The sequence below is a fragment of the Castor canadensis genome, chromosome 5, assembly GCF_047511655.1.
Source record: "Castor canadensis chromosome 5, mCasCan1.hap1v2, whole genome shotgun sequence".
Classification (NCBI taxonomy): Eukaryota; Metazoa; Chordata; class Mammalia; order Rodentia; family Castoridae; genus Castor; species Castor canadensis.
In genome coordinates this window covers 114,916,114-114,932,725 of record NC_133390.1, presented here as the reverse complement: position 1 = coordinate 114,932,725, position 16,612 = coordinate 114,916,114, and the positions used below count along the sequence as shown (strand labels likewise).

The window sequence follows — 16,612 nt, the reverse complement described above, 5'->3', positions numbered from 1 at the left end:
TGTTTAAAATGCAGATTGATTCACAGTGGTCCAGGTAAGTGAGGCCACTTGTGCAGATGAAGACTGGACGCCATTTGTTCTCATATTGCTCTCCTTCCTCCACCCCTGCTTCCCTCCCAAGGTACCATTCCAGCACATACAAACACACTGTTATCTGCTCCATGTCACTGAAGTGCACACACAATAAAACTGCTTCATAATCTAGAAATCCCTAGGGGAAAAAGTTTCCAACATTTCATAGAATTGAGGTCAAATTCTCATCTATAGAAATAGAATTACAAATCCTATAATCTAGCAAATTTGGTTTTTGATAAGTACCTGGGTCAATCAGCATTTCATCAGAGAAGAACAACCATTTATAAACATGTGTCTGTATAGAATTTGACCACCTGTGACTGTGGGGGCTGGTGGCACATGTTGTGTGGCTGCTTGTCTGTGCCTGGGGCTGAAGCCTGACATGCATGGGGGGTTGAGAAGAGAATAAAGAAGGGAGGTAAGGTGAAAGAATGAACTGGGAGCTGCAAGTAGAACTGAGGCCCCAGGAAGGGTGGAAACCTGCATCCATCTCTCATCACCACAAACTTCTCACTCTGATGGCTGAGGTGTCCTGGAGAAGAAGCTGGCACACACTATAGTGGAGCAAAGCGTACACCTGGCCCAGGAGCAGAAGCACAAGCTGGACATCCATCTGGAGCTGGCCTAGCTGGGACCCAGTTTCTGCTCCATGCCAAGTGCCCAGCACTCCCTCTACATGTGAGATCCCACCGCCCCAAACCTCACTGACTGTGTCTCAGAGCCCATGCTACACAGGAACTAGGTAGGAAAGGGGATTCTGGGATATGCACTTCCAGCTTTCCAGAGCTGACAAGCTAGAAATCTGTCACTCTACCCTACACAAATCCACTCCCATATGCAGAATATGCCTCCTACTCTGCATTTATGAAAAAATTACAATGAATCAGGTGCCTTATCTGTGAGCTATATTCATATGAAATTGTGGTTCCAGCTAAGGAGTCTGAGGTTTGTAATAAGATGGAAAGAGTTTATGAATAATATGGGAGCGTGTGTTTAAAACACTTAACTCAGAACTGTATTAAGTAGATCTTTGGCACATTTGTTCATTATTCAATGTGTATCTCACCTACTGTGTGCCAGGTACTCTTGTAAGCACACAGTAAAACAAAGTAACAAAACATTATCTACCCTTGGGGAATTGATATTCTAGCTAAGAGATAGATAATAAAGAGCAAATAGCAAATATTTCAAGTCACAGATGGTGACAAATGCAAAGGGAATCCTGAATGGAGGCGGGGAGTGATTGCAATTTTAAATGAGGTTGGGGACATCCTCACTAAGAAAATAACATTTAAGTAAAGGTTTGAAGGAGATGAGAGGGCTAGCCATGTGGATATCTGGGTAAAGAATGTTCTAGGCAGAGAAACTAGCAAGTGCAAAAGCCCTGAGACAGCAGTGTACCCTGTGAGTCAGAAATCACTGTGAAATTAGTGTAGGGACAAAAATGCAAGAAGGAGCCTAGTAAGCACAGGTCAGAACAATCCTACTTTGCAGGCTGTAATGTACATCATTACCAAGAGAGAGGGAAGCTTTCAGAGGCTTGCTGGAGGTGGGGGATGTGTATATATTATATATGGTAATAATCCATGAGAGGTGGGAGGGTTGGACCTTGGAGGAGTGGTGAAGATGATGGGGTAACTGGAGTATAAATATAGTTTAAAGGTAGAGCCTTCACATAGCCTTCTCTAACACCCTAGAGGTGACCTGCAAGAGACAGAGAGCAGTGAAGAGTGACCTTAAGCATCACTTGGAGCAGCCAGGGTAGAGGAGACCAGGGAAGGAGCAGGTGTAGAGGAGTTCTAGACCAGACAAATAAGTGTGTGGATCCTATTGCACATTCTAATTGAGATGCCAAGTAGCTTATTGTCCTTATGCCACTCATCCACCCCACCCCTAAAACTCTTCCTATCCTGATACACAGATGACACACAGAAATTTTCAGCTGTTGAGGGTTCTTGAGTCCACACTGAGATTGAAAGCATAGGCAGACTCCAGCAGCAGAGGTCAGAAAGATTTTATTTGTAGTGAAGAGAAGAGAAAGACTGCATGGGGGCATGCAGGGAGACCTGGAAACCAGTGGTCCCGTGGGTCAGGTTGGAAATTGGGCTTTTATAGCCTTTTTGTATTGCCTAAGGGTGGAGATGTCTCTCAGGTGCAAACAGAAGTTTCCTGGGAAGGAGAAGTGTCTTCTTGGCCGATTACCACCCTTTAGGACCTCCTACAGTCCGCCCTTCAAGTCCCCCCTCTCAATGATCCCCTAACTGTTGTTAGGGATAGGGATGACAAAGTCTATTCAGTGATGACTTCCTGCTGACAGGGGACAATGAAGGGGCCCACAACCTCATGGCTGACCACGAGAGGGTCATTTTCATCTCCATCAGGGGCATCTGTAGTTTGATGGATTCTAGGCAAGAGGAAACAAACTTGACAAGTAAGTTTAAAATGTAAGGCCCAAACACAAGTAAGAGAATAATGGCAACTATAGACCCCAGAAAGGGGAGGAACCAAGTCCTGGAGGGGAGCCAGGATTTTATTTGGTCCCATGCCTGTGTGGAAACCTGAGTTTTGAGGAAATGTTCTTGGAGCCACTTAGCCTGTTGGAGAATGTAGTCTGCACGTTCCTCTACAATGCCTGAAGTGTTTGTATGTATATGTGCAACAGGAAGTATTGGCGATGACACATACCCCTCCTTGTTTAGCCAAAAGAAAGTCTAGGTGGTTCATGACCATACAGGCAAGGGACAACAAAGACCTTTGTATGTCCTTAATGGCAAGGCCTACCTGGTCTGAGGTGCCCTCTACTACTTTGGTTAGGTTTTCTGCAGTTACATGATTGGCAGTCACCCCATAACTGATTCCAGCCAGGGCTGCAATCAATGCTGTTATCCCTAAAATTATTAGAGTAATCTCCCTTTTGAGTTTAAATTCTCCCCTAGGTCATGTGTGGTGTAAACCGTTAGGGTCTGGTTTGGGACCAGTTTTTGAGCTTCAGGCACTAGAAGGCTAACTGCAGTGACTGCTTGAAGACATCCTGGCTGTCCCTTGGCTACCTGATCTAACTCTTTGCTTAAGTAGCCCACTGGCTGGGGAGTGATGGCCCAGAGCTGAGTCACTATGCCCAGGGCCAGTCCTCCCTTTTCATAAACGTATAATTGAAACTTGTCCCTTACCAGGAGACCCAGGGCTGGAGCTGTCATAAGGGCCTTTTTTAACTGGTGGAATGCATTTTCTGACTTGTCATCCCATTCAATAAAGGTCTGGGGATCCTTCTGTGCTTCTTTAGGGATCTGATATAAGGGCCTGGCTAGGTCTGCTTATCCCAGGATCCAAATTCTACAGTATCCTTTCACACCCAAAAAGGCCCTCATTTGTTTTAGAGACTTAAGTAGAGGAAATATCAGGACTGGATGGATTCTATCTTTTCTTAGAACCCTCATTTTTTCTCCAGGACAAGACCTAAATATGTAACCCTAGACTGACACAATTGAGCTTTTTCTTTAGAGATTTTATATCTTCTGTCTGCTAAGAAGTTTAGTAAGGATTCAGTGGCTTGTGAAATGACAGGCTCAGTTGGTCCACAGAGCAGGAGGTCATCTACATATTGTAGCAGAGTAGCTTGTGGATATTGCCACTCTGCCAAGTCTTGGGTTAGAGCTAACCTAAAGAGGTGGGGGCTGTCTCTGAATCCCTGGGGGAGGACAGTCTAGGTCACCTGTCCAGCCTTTCATGTGGGGTCCTCAAAGGCAAAAATAGGTTGATTTTAGGGTGTAAGGGGAAGCAAAAGAAGGTGTCCTTAAGTCCAGGACAGAGTAGTAAGCAGTACCTGGGGGTATTCGGGCTAAAAGCATATAGGGATTTGGAACAACAGGGTGGAGAGACACTACTGCCTCATTGATCAGGCAGAGATCTTGGACTAGCCTCAATTTGTGAGATTACTTCTTGACACCAAGAATAGGAGTATTATATGGGCTGGAGCAGTCCCTGTCTCTTTAAGTCTTTGATTATGGGAATTAGTCTCTCCTTAACTTCTGGTCTTAAAGGATATTGTTTTTGATGGGGAAACCAAGAGGATTCCTTGAGATGAATTAAGACTGGGACCGCTGTTTGTGCCCATCCCATGGTATGTCCATCCATCCACACTATGGGGTCTACTTGTTCCTCTATCAGGGTCAAGCAAAAGTAATTTCCTGGGGGTGAAAGGAGCTGCACCCCCAATTTAGATAGAAGGTCTCACCATAGCAGAGGAGTAGGGGTTTCTGGGACAATTAAAAAGGAGTGACAGAAGCGGAAATCTCCCCAGGAGCAGGCTAGAGGCTGAGTGAAATAATGTTCTAGAGGCTGGCCTGATATGCCTCGAACAGTAATTTCCTTGGAGGACCTGGGTCCGGGAGAGAAAGGAATAGCTGAGATGCTGGCTCCAGTATCGATAAGGAGGCTGACCTTGTGCTTTTCAATAGTAAGTATCTCTGGGGCCCCTCTGGTTTTATGGTGGTTACAGTACACTTGATGGGAGGCCCCGGGAACTGTCATTGGGTGGGAGGTTCTGGCAGGGGAGGGTCCTGGAGGTGGCTTCCTCCAGGGCCACTCCCTCCTAAAATGACCTGCCTCTCCACATTGAAAGCATGGCCTCAGGTTTGGACTTCGCCCCAGGGAAGACTCTCTGAGCCCTGTGATCAGAGCCTCCTGCCATTTATCCTTTCTGTTTTCCCTCTCCAGGTCCTTCTTTTCTTTTTTCTAAGTCCCTATTATAGTATATGGATGTGGCTATACGGACAATTGGTCTAGATCTCTGCTCCCCTCAGCCCTCAGTTTCTGAAGCTTTCTGCAAATATCTGGAGCTGACTGTGTTAAGAATTTATCTTTTAGGATGATCTCCTCCCCCTGTGACTCTGATATAATGTTGGTATGCTTTTGTAAAGCATCCTTAAGTCTCTGTAGGAAAGCTACTGGGGTTTCTAAGGGTCCTTGCTGTACAGCTGTGACTTGGGAGTCATTAAGGGGTTTTGTCTTGGCTCTCCTCAGACCCTCAAGAATGCAGTGGATGAAGTGGTTATGGGTCCATTCATCCTTGTCATTTTTAAGGTCCCACTTAGGATCATACCTAGCACTGCCTGATCTCCTGTGGGAACTGGGAATTGGGATTCCTTTTTAGGTATTCAGTGTCTCTGTCTTTCTTCCCCCTCCCCCTTCTCCTCCTCTAAGGGCCCAGTCTGAGATAGGTCTGTAGGGCCACATTTATTTAAGTGATAATCATCCCCAGCTGTAACTGCCTGATGTAGTACTCACTGTTTTTCCAGGGAAGTGAGGGTCTGAGATAACAATAGCATTACATCCTTCCAGCTCAGTTCAAAGTTTTGGCTGACTTTCTAAATGCCTGGATGTACTGATCTGGGTTTTCTGTGTAATTTCCTAAGTCTTTTTTTATTTCTTTAAGTTTACTTAATCTAAAAGCAATGTGAGCTCTTTCCTCTCCAGGAATTAACTGGAGGGGTTAGAGTCCTGTGGGATGATGTTGGGGGTGTGAGGTAGCTAGGTAAGGGGGAAGAGGAGGAGTTGATGGGGCATCAACCAATCTCCTCAGGGTGGGATATATCCCCTGTGGTTCCCCTGGAGATTTGATTTCTGTCCCAGGGGAGGCCCCCTTTGACATTGTTGGTGGCCCTTGAGCATTAGATGGTTTTTTTAGGTTCTGGTTCCCCAAGAGAGTTTGGGGGCTTTTTGTAAAGGGTCACCATGGTCTGGGTATCTAGCCTGCATTTGCTCAGCCATTTTGGGTGGTCTCTTAGGAAAATGAAAAGTTGAATATACAGGACTTCAGTCCACTTTCCCTTCTTTCTACAGAACATATCTAATTGAAGAATGGTATTATAATTAATGCTCCCTCCTTCTGGCCATTTTTCCCCAGCTCCCAGAGGATATTGTGGCCAGGCCTGGGTGCAATAAAACTTGAGTCACTTTCATTGAAGACTTTCTGGATCCAATGTTTTAGTAAGCAGGCAAGGGGGTTCTTTCCTGGATCCTGGAAGCTTGGTTCCCCGTCTAAAAGGGGAAGCAAGGGAAAATTAATAATTTTAACAAGGGTTTTCTCCTTTTACCTAGTCATCCCCAGGTGAGGAGATCCTCTATGTGAGAGAGGGCACCCCTCTCTCCCATGCTCTCCCACCACTACCACCTGTAGCTAAGGTCGTGGGGAAGACATTTAGGTAAATCCAGCTGCAGCCACCCCACTGGAGTGACCCTGATCAGTTTTTTTGGTATTCTGCCTGTTTGCCTGCAAGCTAGTTATCTGGTTCTCCTCTACCAGCTGAAGGCTTGTGATTTAAAAACAACTCTATCAGTGAGGGACTCTAAAGCAACCAAGAGGGCTTGCATGGCCAGAGGGGGTCCCCTGTGGAGGCACGAATGGGGACTTTTGATGAGGTAGACTTTTGTCCCCCTATATATCCTGTGAGACATATATATATATATTTTTTTTTTTTCTATAAGAAGAGAGGGAGCATCTGAAGGCATTTTGTTTGTTTGTTTGTTGTTGTTGTTGTTGCTGTGGTAAGGGACAAAAAATGGAGAAGACCATTAAGGTCTCTATCCCTTTAACTCTTTTTTCCCCTGAGGGCAGACTACAGGATCCTGCTTAACCAGATCAGCCAGATGCCTAACAAAAACAGTTAAGACCAAGTTAGAAAGTGGCCCTTTCTGGTGTACTCAACTGAAATGGGAGCTGCAGAAGAGACATGGAAGCTCCTGAAGACATGGTCTAAGGATTAGGTTTTGAATGGGGGATGTAGGGATCTCTCCCAAAGGCTGAAGGAAGCCCACTGCTGTTTAGGACCAAGGGGGAGGCCACTCATGCTGATCTACTTGGGAAAGAAGAAGAAGAAGCTGAGAATTGGGGGAAAGAGAGTTACCAGGCTCAACACATGAGGAATTATTGGTCATCACTGCTGTCCAGGTCTATCCCTCCAGAGGCAGTACTGGGGCACTGGAAGCAAGGGGTGACCTCCACTCTCAGGCCACAGGAACTGTGAAGAAAGTGTAGAAATCTGATTGTCTGTTTGCCACAGACATGGCTGGAGGGGTTCTGATTCTTAGCCTTCGGGGAGGTGCCCCTGCCAGAGTACCCTTATGGCTGGAAGAGAAACTTTCCTTTCCACCAGCTGTTTTCAGACTTCCTCCTTAGCAGGTCAGATCTGAAAGGGAGAGAGTTTAAGGAGGGAAGAAGGGAGCTGAGAGTTAAGAGAAAAAAAACTCAGTGCACTGAAGTTTTAGCTCTGCCCCCATAGCATTGGCAGTCCCCCAGTTTCTCACGTTGCCTGCCTTAACAGTTGTAGAGGGCTTGGAGCCTTTTCCTCAGGTTCCTGAGGGAGAAACCCTCTTAGTAAGAGAGAGAGAAAGTCAGCTTGAGAGATCCACCATAGCTAAGCCATGATGGGGGGCTCTCCTGGAGGATGGATTCCATTGGAGTGCTGGATGATCACAGTCACTTCCTAGGCAGTCCCCTCCAGTTTGGTGCAACCTGTACCAATCTGGGATGGGCCCTTCATAAGTCACCAGATGATACACAGATAACATGCAGGAATTTTCAGCTGTTGAGGATTCTTGGGTCCACACTGAGAATGAAAGCAGAGGTGGACTCCAGCAGCAGAGATCAGAAAGATTTTATTTGTCGAGAAGAGAAGAGAAGAGAAAGGCTGCATGGGGGCATGCAGCATGACCCAGAAACTGGTGGTCTCGTGGGTCAGGTTGGAAATTGGGTCTTATAGCCTTTTTTGTATTATGCCAGGGAGGAGATGTCTCTTAGGTACAACAAATGTTTCCTGGGAAGAAGTGTCTCCTTGGCCAATTACCAACTTTTGGGACCTCCTGAAGTCCCTTCAATCCCTGTTAAAGACTGGCTTGCCAAAAAGCAGCAGAGATGAACATCAGCCTGGGCAACATAGCAAGATCCTGTTCCAAAAACAAAGTGACAAAACAAAACAAAAGGTATTCCTGGCTCTTTACAGAACTAACTTCTGATGGACACTGCTGCAGAGTTAACTGACTTACAATTAACACCGAGAAGTCCAAAAAGGATTTGTAAGGAACCTGATCTATGCCTAGAAATAAGGGACAAAACCTAATCTTCATTCCTCACCCATCTTCTTTATTTCACCCCAGCCTCAGGGCATATCTATCTAATGGCCTATTTTTTACCATAAACATTCAGGCAAAATGAGATGTAATTTAGCTAATAAGCTTCTTGAATTAAATCCTTTTTTCTTCTTCCCTGCAAAAGATAGTCAGTTGTCTGACTAATTTTTTCAAACATTTAAATATATACATGAAGTTCATTTTTTGTTGGGCTTTTAAAAAAAGCTCTGGCCATTATTTGTCCTTTTATTTCTCAACAGTCTTTCAGGTTTGTGATTTCCAGAGATAAATTCACTATAATTCATTGTGGGCAATGAATGGATTCTACTTTGGTTGGGTGAGTCTAATTTCATGGAAACAGTTCATGGCTCTAAATATCTTACCTTGAAGCAGTTAAAATATGGATACTTCAAATATGGTTAGATGGTAAGAAAAATGAAAAATAATTTTTAAAAGTCACATATATCTGTTATTTTAAAATTCTATTATAATTGCTTAAAAATCAATTTATTTGAAACTGTTTCCATTAATATGGAAGAATCAGCTTCTCCTTTCTCTTGTCTTTGGTTTCCATATACAAGGGACTGTGAGACTAAATCATTATATATTCTACATACGGTTCTCTGTGACAGCCTTTCAAAAAAGAATTAGGAAGCTTGAATATTAAATGCCAGCAATCCATGACTAGAATAAGGTCAGTTTCAAGGATAAAGACATTTTGAGTTGAGTAGTTTGTTACACTTGCATAAAAACAATTTCAACAACAAGCCTTTGTTATTTGTGTGTCTAATTTATGAAGAAAGCCATTGCCCTCCACTAACTTCATTTAAAAAAAAATAGAAGATATATGCATCCTCCTGCTCTCTGTTTTATTCTCCCTCCCTTCCTTTCCCCTCTCTCTGATCATGGAATTCAATGTCAGTGGCTTTTAATTCAGCTAAAACAGAAATATTTTACAAGTAATACAAGCAAAGATAGTCTGTCAGTAATGCCTAGCAGCCTTCCCTTGGGGAAGCAGTATCTGTTTTTGCATCTGTATTGATTTGCAAGTGTAAGCTGTCATCATCATCAATGGCACAGGGTTTAATGGGAATAGAACTAACTCACAGGAATGTCTTCTGATTTATAAATCAGAGGCCAACTTAACTGGATTCTTTTTCTAATACTATTAAAATTATACATACATTTAAAAATGATAAATTATTTTTAAATCACCAATTTCTATGCATTTATTTACAAAATTTTTTAAAACATAAGTAGCTCTCCATGCATATAGAACTATCATTCACTGGGTGGTGGTGTATGAAAAGGCATGTTAATTACGTAGCAATACACCCATCCTTTTACAAATGCACACTGGGTTGTACATGCATATGTGCTTTAAATTACTTCACAAAAAGAAATCAATAAAATAAGTGTACAAAATCTTGATTAGTAGTGTGGGTGATCTGCACATGGGAGGTGATGATATTGTTCCCTTAGTGTATATTTAAAATTTTTCATAATAAAATAAAATCACTTTGCTTGCTTCTATCAATCAATACCCTTCTTTATAAACAGCAAAATTAAACTTCAAGTATGAAAATTCAATTCTTTAGCTGTATAATTCTGTGGTCATTATACTGGCAAAGCCTGAAATATACTAAAATATCTAAGTCATATCCAAAGATAGAAAAGGAGAGCTACCATTGAGGAAATGTTCTTTGCCTAGGCACTTTATGTGTGATAGCATTTAATCTGCATAGGAACCCCTGGTCATCTCCATACTGCAGATGGAAACACTGAGACCTATAGAGGTGATGTAACTTGCCAAGTCACATAAGTATTAGTGGCTGGACTTGAGCTGCAGTTCTAGATCTGAGTGCCTTCAGAGTTCTCTCAGGCATTCTTCTGAGTCTTTAGGCTGAATTACTGAAGAAATGTCAGCATTGATATTTACTTAAGAAAACTAAAACACAACCCTGGTCCCATGTCTTTGCTTCTAAGAGATCTTTAAATGTTTCTCTTTAAAATTTTTTTGAGACAGTGTTTCATTACATGCCCAGGCTGACCCTGAATTTACTATTCTCCTGCTTCAGCCTCCAGAGTGCTGGGATTACAGTTGTGAGGCTCCACATCCAGCTTAAATGTCCCCTTATTAGCTGAGGCATAGAAAAAAAAATCCTTGGAGGCCTGCCTTGTATTTCTAATTCCCCACCTCCCCACCAACCTAGCCTCTGGTCACTGATCTCTCATTCCTCTTGCACACACCATTCCCACTACAAACATCCTCTTCTGTGGTAAAAACAAGCAGCCATAACCTTTCAAGATTCAGTTCAAATGCCAAATTCTCTGCGAAGTTTTCTGAGCCTGCCTGGAAAGGTTAAATACTTCTGCCACCACATTATCACCTGCCCTGTATTACAGAAGGCACAGTGTGTGCTTATCACATGGTGCAGGAGTCGTGTATTGCTCTTTCTTGCCCTTTTTTAAAATGTTAATCCTGTTTCATTATCTAAAGCCACTGAGTGCTTCATGAATGTGCGTGTCATTCTTATACAAGGTCCATGCTAATCTTCTCTGGATGTTCCAATTTTAGTATATGTTGCCAAAGAGAGCAATGGATTTTTTTATACCCACCACAATTCTTTCTCTTTTTAATTCAACTCTTTTTAAGTCTAGGGCCTGTACATTAAACAGAGAAGAGGCAGTGATTCAGGGAAGAAACAGTGGAGGCCTGAAACATACCAGGGCAGAGCAATGACACCTGCAAGGGAAGTTATGGAATAATAAGCAACATTACCGTTAGAAGGTGATGGAATTTGTTCTTACCATCACTCCCTCTTGCCTTTCTATTTTCAGATCTAACTCTCCTTTTCTGGTACCTTTCTCCAAGACTTTAAATGATCTTGAATAATCTCCCATTTACAAGAAACCAGTCAAAAATCTAGAAAGCCCCTTGAGCCTCACAGCCAAACATTAGCTCACCTTCAAATCTTCTAAAAGAGTAGACTTTCTCTTTTTACTAATCCTCACCCGCCTGCCCTCTGATCTTTCCCTACCACATGTTTACAAGTAATCTTCAAATTGCTAAATCTAAAGAAGAATGTTTTCTACCTATGCTTCTGCTGCAGTTGACACTACTAAACACAACATCCTTGAAAATATCCTTTCAATGTATTTCTGATACACTACAAGTCTAGCCTTCTTCCTCCACCTCCATCATGGGATCATTTGATTTTGCCAATTAAGGGTTTCTCCAACATGTAAGGGTTCTTGTTTTCCTTTAGCCCACTGCCTTCTCGCTACACAGGCTCTTTTTATCTCTATGTATCTGCCATCTTGGTTTCAGCAGTCTTCTTTTGATACTGACATCTGTTTGTCAAGCTTAAGGCTCATCTGTACAGCACCTGATAACTGGATGTCCTAAAAACAGCATACTCTTGCCATGCCCAAAACTAGATTGATAGAATCCCTGACACAAAGGCTGCTCTTACTCTCTATCATAAATTCCTGGTGATTTTTCTGCCATCCAAGCAAGATGAAAACTGCAAGTCATCCTAAATCCTCCTTGATGCCTCCCTTAATCTTACCTTCCACATAAAATAAATCAGGACCTCCTAATATCAACTGCTTAATCTGTCTCCTTCCCCATCCAATTAACTTCAGAATTTATCTGATTTGAAATTGTAAACACTTCTCAAGTCTATTCGTTTTTTTCTCCAAACCTTCCAAGGTCTTGTTATAAGAAAGTTTCTCTTCTTATTCCTTTTTCACCTAGACTTACAATTCCTCCTCCTATTTTTGTCAATCCTCTTTCAAATAGATATCCTATCCCAGAGCCATCAGCAGATCAGTCTAAAACACTTGTCTAACCATGCCTAAAACTCTTCAGCAACACCACAGACTATCGGGAGAAACCCAAGTGTTCTTAGGGTAGTGTACAAAGTTCTCCACTGTCTAATCCAGTGGCTTTTATACTTTAAGAAATAAGGGTGCACAGCAGCAGAAACATTTGCATTTTGCAAACAGTACCTTCATACCTTCAGATAACCATATCAGTGCTTATCTTTACTTTGTGGATGCTGACTACTATTCAGTTCTGTTTCATTCTTTGTTAGCCTATATTGATTTGGAAGTCTCTGCTCTGGTGTGAGCCTGCTTCTGAGTCTCACCTTACTACTTCCTAACACATATGTGATACTCACCACCATGCAGAGTGAATGAATGAACAAATTAATGACACTCCAGAGAAATAGAAAAGATACTAAAATTGCATTGTTTGGGAAACCTTGAGAGGTTACAAGGTAGAAGAAATTATTCAGACTTGCCACATTTACTACATACATAAATATAAAACTCACAATCAAGCTGTATATCAGCTATCTTTAGCCTTGTACAAATCATCCCAAAACTTAGTGGTTAAAAAAGAACATAATTTATTACTTCTCATATGTCTTAGTTATCTGGGTATTTCATCTGCCATTTTATTGGAGTCCACTTACACAGCTGCATTCAGCAGAAACAAAAGGTTCAAGAAGGCCTCTGTGATACCAGACAGATGGTACTGGCTGTTGGCTATGGTGTCCCAAGTCCCTGTGGAGCTCCTCATCTTCTGATTAGATTGGGGTCTTACATGGAAGTTTTAAGGCAGCATCCAAGATAGCAAAGATAGATGTTACAAGGCCTTTTGAGGCCTTCCTGTGCTCTGAAATACTCACACTTAAGGTCACAGAGCCAGCCCACATTCTGGAAGTGGAAAATATAATTCACTCTAGACTCATCAGTAACCAATTTACCATACTTCTAGATTCATTGATCATCCCCTTCTATAATGAACTAGCCTCTTTTCCCCTGGTCCTTTTTAATGTGACATCTGTAATCTAAGAATGAAGGCAAATTCTTGAATATGAAGGGCACAGAGAAGTAAAAGTAAGGAGATTGCAAAAGAAAAAAAAGAAAGGCAGACAACTACCAGTGGAAAGCTGGTCTGGTTAAAAAATTCTGAGGCTGAATTTTGACACACTTTATTTAGAGAGTTCATATCTAAGCGCAGATAGTATAGACCTCTACAAACTGTGTCTGATTTATACTCACTTGGAGAAGAACAAGCCTGGAGCACTGAGGCAAAAACGTCATCTTTGGAAGTATTTACCTTTGGTTCCCTTTTCTCATGAGATCTCCTTCACTCAGATTGACCCACTTGCTAATACTGTATGTTCACAGGGATAAGTAATTCACTTCACTTCTTGTTTTGTATTCTGTCTTAGGTTGACCTGTAGTGAACACCACATGCACAAGTTCAGCAAATGAAAGTTTGTGCACAGCCTCATGGAACTAGCCTTTCAACATCTGCTAATTTTGCCTACATCTGTGGTAAAAGAAAAACAGATTTATTATAATCCGTAAACCAGGCACAGGGAAAAAGTAGACTGTCTATGCTTGTCAGGTACCTTCATGATAATCTTTAAGTTATTTAATGTACTCTCCTTTAGTCAGTCTGTCCTAATTTCTGAAAACACTACATTCTCCAGAACCATGTCAGAGATGTCCAGTGGTGAATCCTTGGTCCAATATTGATTTCCCCTTTAAATTAGTTCAACTTCCAATTGAACTTTCAGTTATTTGAAATGCTACACTCTCAATAAAATATTAATTTCTCGAGTTATGCATTGCATAAAGAAGACACTTAAGAAACAAATATAGCTGGGTGCCAGTGGCTTCTGCCTATAATCCTAGCTTTTTGGGAAGCTAAGAGCAGGAGGATCAAGGTTCCAGGACAGCCTAAACAAATAGTGCATGAGACCCCCATCTTGAAAGTAAAATGGCCTGGTGTGGCTCAAGAGTAGAGCACCAGCTTTGGAAGTACAAAGACCTGTGTTCAAACCCCAATCTCACACAAATTAATAATAATAATAATAATAATATAAGTCAGGATGCCTTTATTAATTTAACCTATACTTATTCCACAAATATTTGTTTATTATGCATTTATTTAAAGGTATCTAGTAAAAACTTACTCTGCTCTAAACGTAGAAAAATAATTCTAAGGAAAAGAAAGTCGTGCCCGCCTGGAGCGGGTATCTTATGCAAAAGATGATGTGGAAGGTACAAAACTCAATCACTTGGGCTCTAAACTCTGGGAGCCTTCAGAGACTAGCTAGATAATGTCAAGTATAGAGGGGGGGAACATACTATGTGATTTCTAAGAGGTATCACCAGAAAAAGTTCAAGCTTTTAAAATGGTCTTAAATAATGGCTGAAGCTCTTACTTGCCAAAAGGAGAGACAAGATCTCCAGGACAAGAGGCGACCATGAGCAAAGTATGCAGCTGGAGTCAAACTCGTGGATCCAGGTGTCCAGAGAATTGATTCCATGAAGGGAAGAGTGGAAAAGGACAGGACAAAGGGAGATTATGCTCAAGGGATAATTAAAACCTTTGTGACTTAAATGGTCAAAAAGAAATGATTCCTCATTACCATGAAAAAAGATCTGCAAAACTATATAAGACAAAAGCTTACATTTTTCCTCATAAAATTCTGGTTTTTTTCCATGATTAGTTTAGCATTGCCACTTTTGATGTATAACTACAGATATTTTTTAAGTCCCACCTCTCCCTCTTCCCCTCTGCCACCTAGAAAGCTGATATATGAAGCCCAGATTGCTTACTTTGGCAACAACCAGCAAGAAGGTGAAATCATGGATGAACCTCACCTTGGCCTCATCTTGTATCCACAATAAAAACTCCAAGCAAGTCTCCTTTCTGTTCTTTCTCAATTCATTTTGGACTTGCTTGGGAGATTAGTAATGGATTTTTTCATACCTTATGTGTGTGTGTGTGACATCATCAGTCTTGATATCTGAACAAAATTATGGGTGGAGGCCCATACTGTATCTATAGATTGACTGCAATAACCCTTTCATGGTCTTTTTAATGCATAATATTCTTTCAAAGCAATTCTGCTCTGATTCTGACATTGGGGAGGCACCACCCAAGGTCAGATCTTAGAGGATCCTTTGTGCTAAGGCCATTGAACCTTTAAAGTTGTTTCTCTTTACCTAAAGGATCCAAGATTCTTGTAGTTAAGTAAAATACTTGAAGGTAATACCTACACTAAATAGACACCTAATGGGAGAATATTTCAGCCCAAATTGTTATAATGCCAGCAGATACTTGATAGTAAGAAAGTAAATCTGAAAAAAATATATGGTAGAAATATACACTTCCCCTAAAATGAGTAATGGTGAGAATTTCAACAATGTTCACTTATTCAGTAACTGCTCACCAAGTACTTACCATGTTACAGTGCACTTGCTTCTCCCTGTAGGATGCAGAATCAGGCTATTTTTCTCCTACAGTTAGTTTATATGCAGACTAACACATGCATTCAAACAGGTGCACCTCAGGTGGTTAATTTGCTTAACCAAAGTTGAAGTGAACAGATGAATGTTGAAGATGAATTAATTGTCACTTAGCCAGTAATGAGTCACTTATATTCAAGCCATTCATGGCATATTAAGCTCTATCTAGAATGCAATTCATATACAAGTCATTCTTTGGTGAAAACAAATTGCATTGAAATTTATAAAAGCTGATGATTTTGGATGATGAATAGCATTTTCTAAACTACCAAATAAAATCTATCATGCTAGAAACATGATTCTCATAATTGAATATATCTGACAGTCATACTCAGTTTCATCATTGATGGTATATTACATCTTATTGAGAATTTCCTGATTCTGTGAAATGAACCAATATTGCCTTTAAAGCATGAAATATTTTCATTTTTTAATAACACCATCTGGAAAATAAAGTGATATCATTTGTAAACATATTGTCAAAGAAAAACTTTCAATTATTATGAGGAAGAAGAAACACAAACAAGCTGAACCTAGGAACAGGAAAAATACAGAAATGAATCAAGACATCAGGCAGTTGATCTCCATTGTCACATGGTTAGTACAGGTCACCATGATCTTCCTCCTGAAGTGTCTTCTTAGGCTGACAATGTAAAGGAATTCCATTTGAAATATAAGCTTCTTTAAGTCATTGTCTTACATAAGCTAATGAATGGTTTCCCTTTAAAATACAAGTCTCTTTAAGTCATTAAACTCTTCACATTACTTTTAGAGAAAAGATTAGTCAGGATGTGGCTCCTGACTGCCTCTCCTACCTTCTTGGCACCATCTTCCCCTTCGCTCACTGTACTCCAGTCACAGAGGAAGCAGTCTGCCTCGGAGCCTTCCCAGCATGCTGCTGATTCCACGTGGAGCTCTCTTCCCCATGTCCTTACCTCACTGTCTGAGTCAGATATCAGCAGAACCCTAAGTCATGTACAGTTGGAAAACAGCTCAACTTGTCATTGCTTTGGTTTCCTCAACTACAGAGTAGAGTAGGTGTGAAAACAAGGAGAGCTAATAGCAAAAT

At 41.4% G+C, this 16,612-nt stretch overlaps 1 non-coding gene across 1 annotated transcript; it reads right to left on the bottom strand.

Annotated features, from left to right (window-relative positions):
* Positions 1-10,698: 10,698 nt before the first annotated feature.
* Positions 10,699-10,803, bottom strand: LOC141423616 (U6 spliceosomal RNA). The gene has a single exon (XR_012448459.1). It is a non-coding gene; the product is annotated as a U6 spliceosomal RNA (small nuclear RNA).
* Between the last annotated feature and the right edge of the window lie 5,809 nt (positions 10,804-16,612).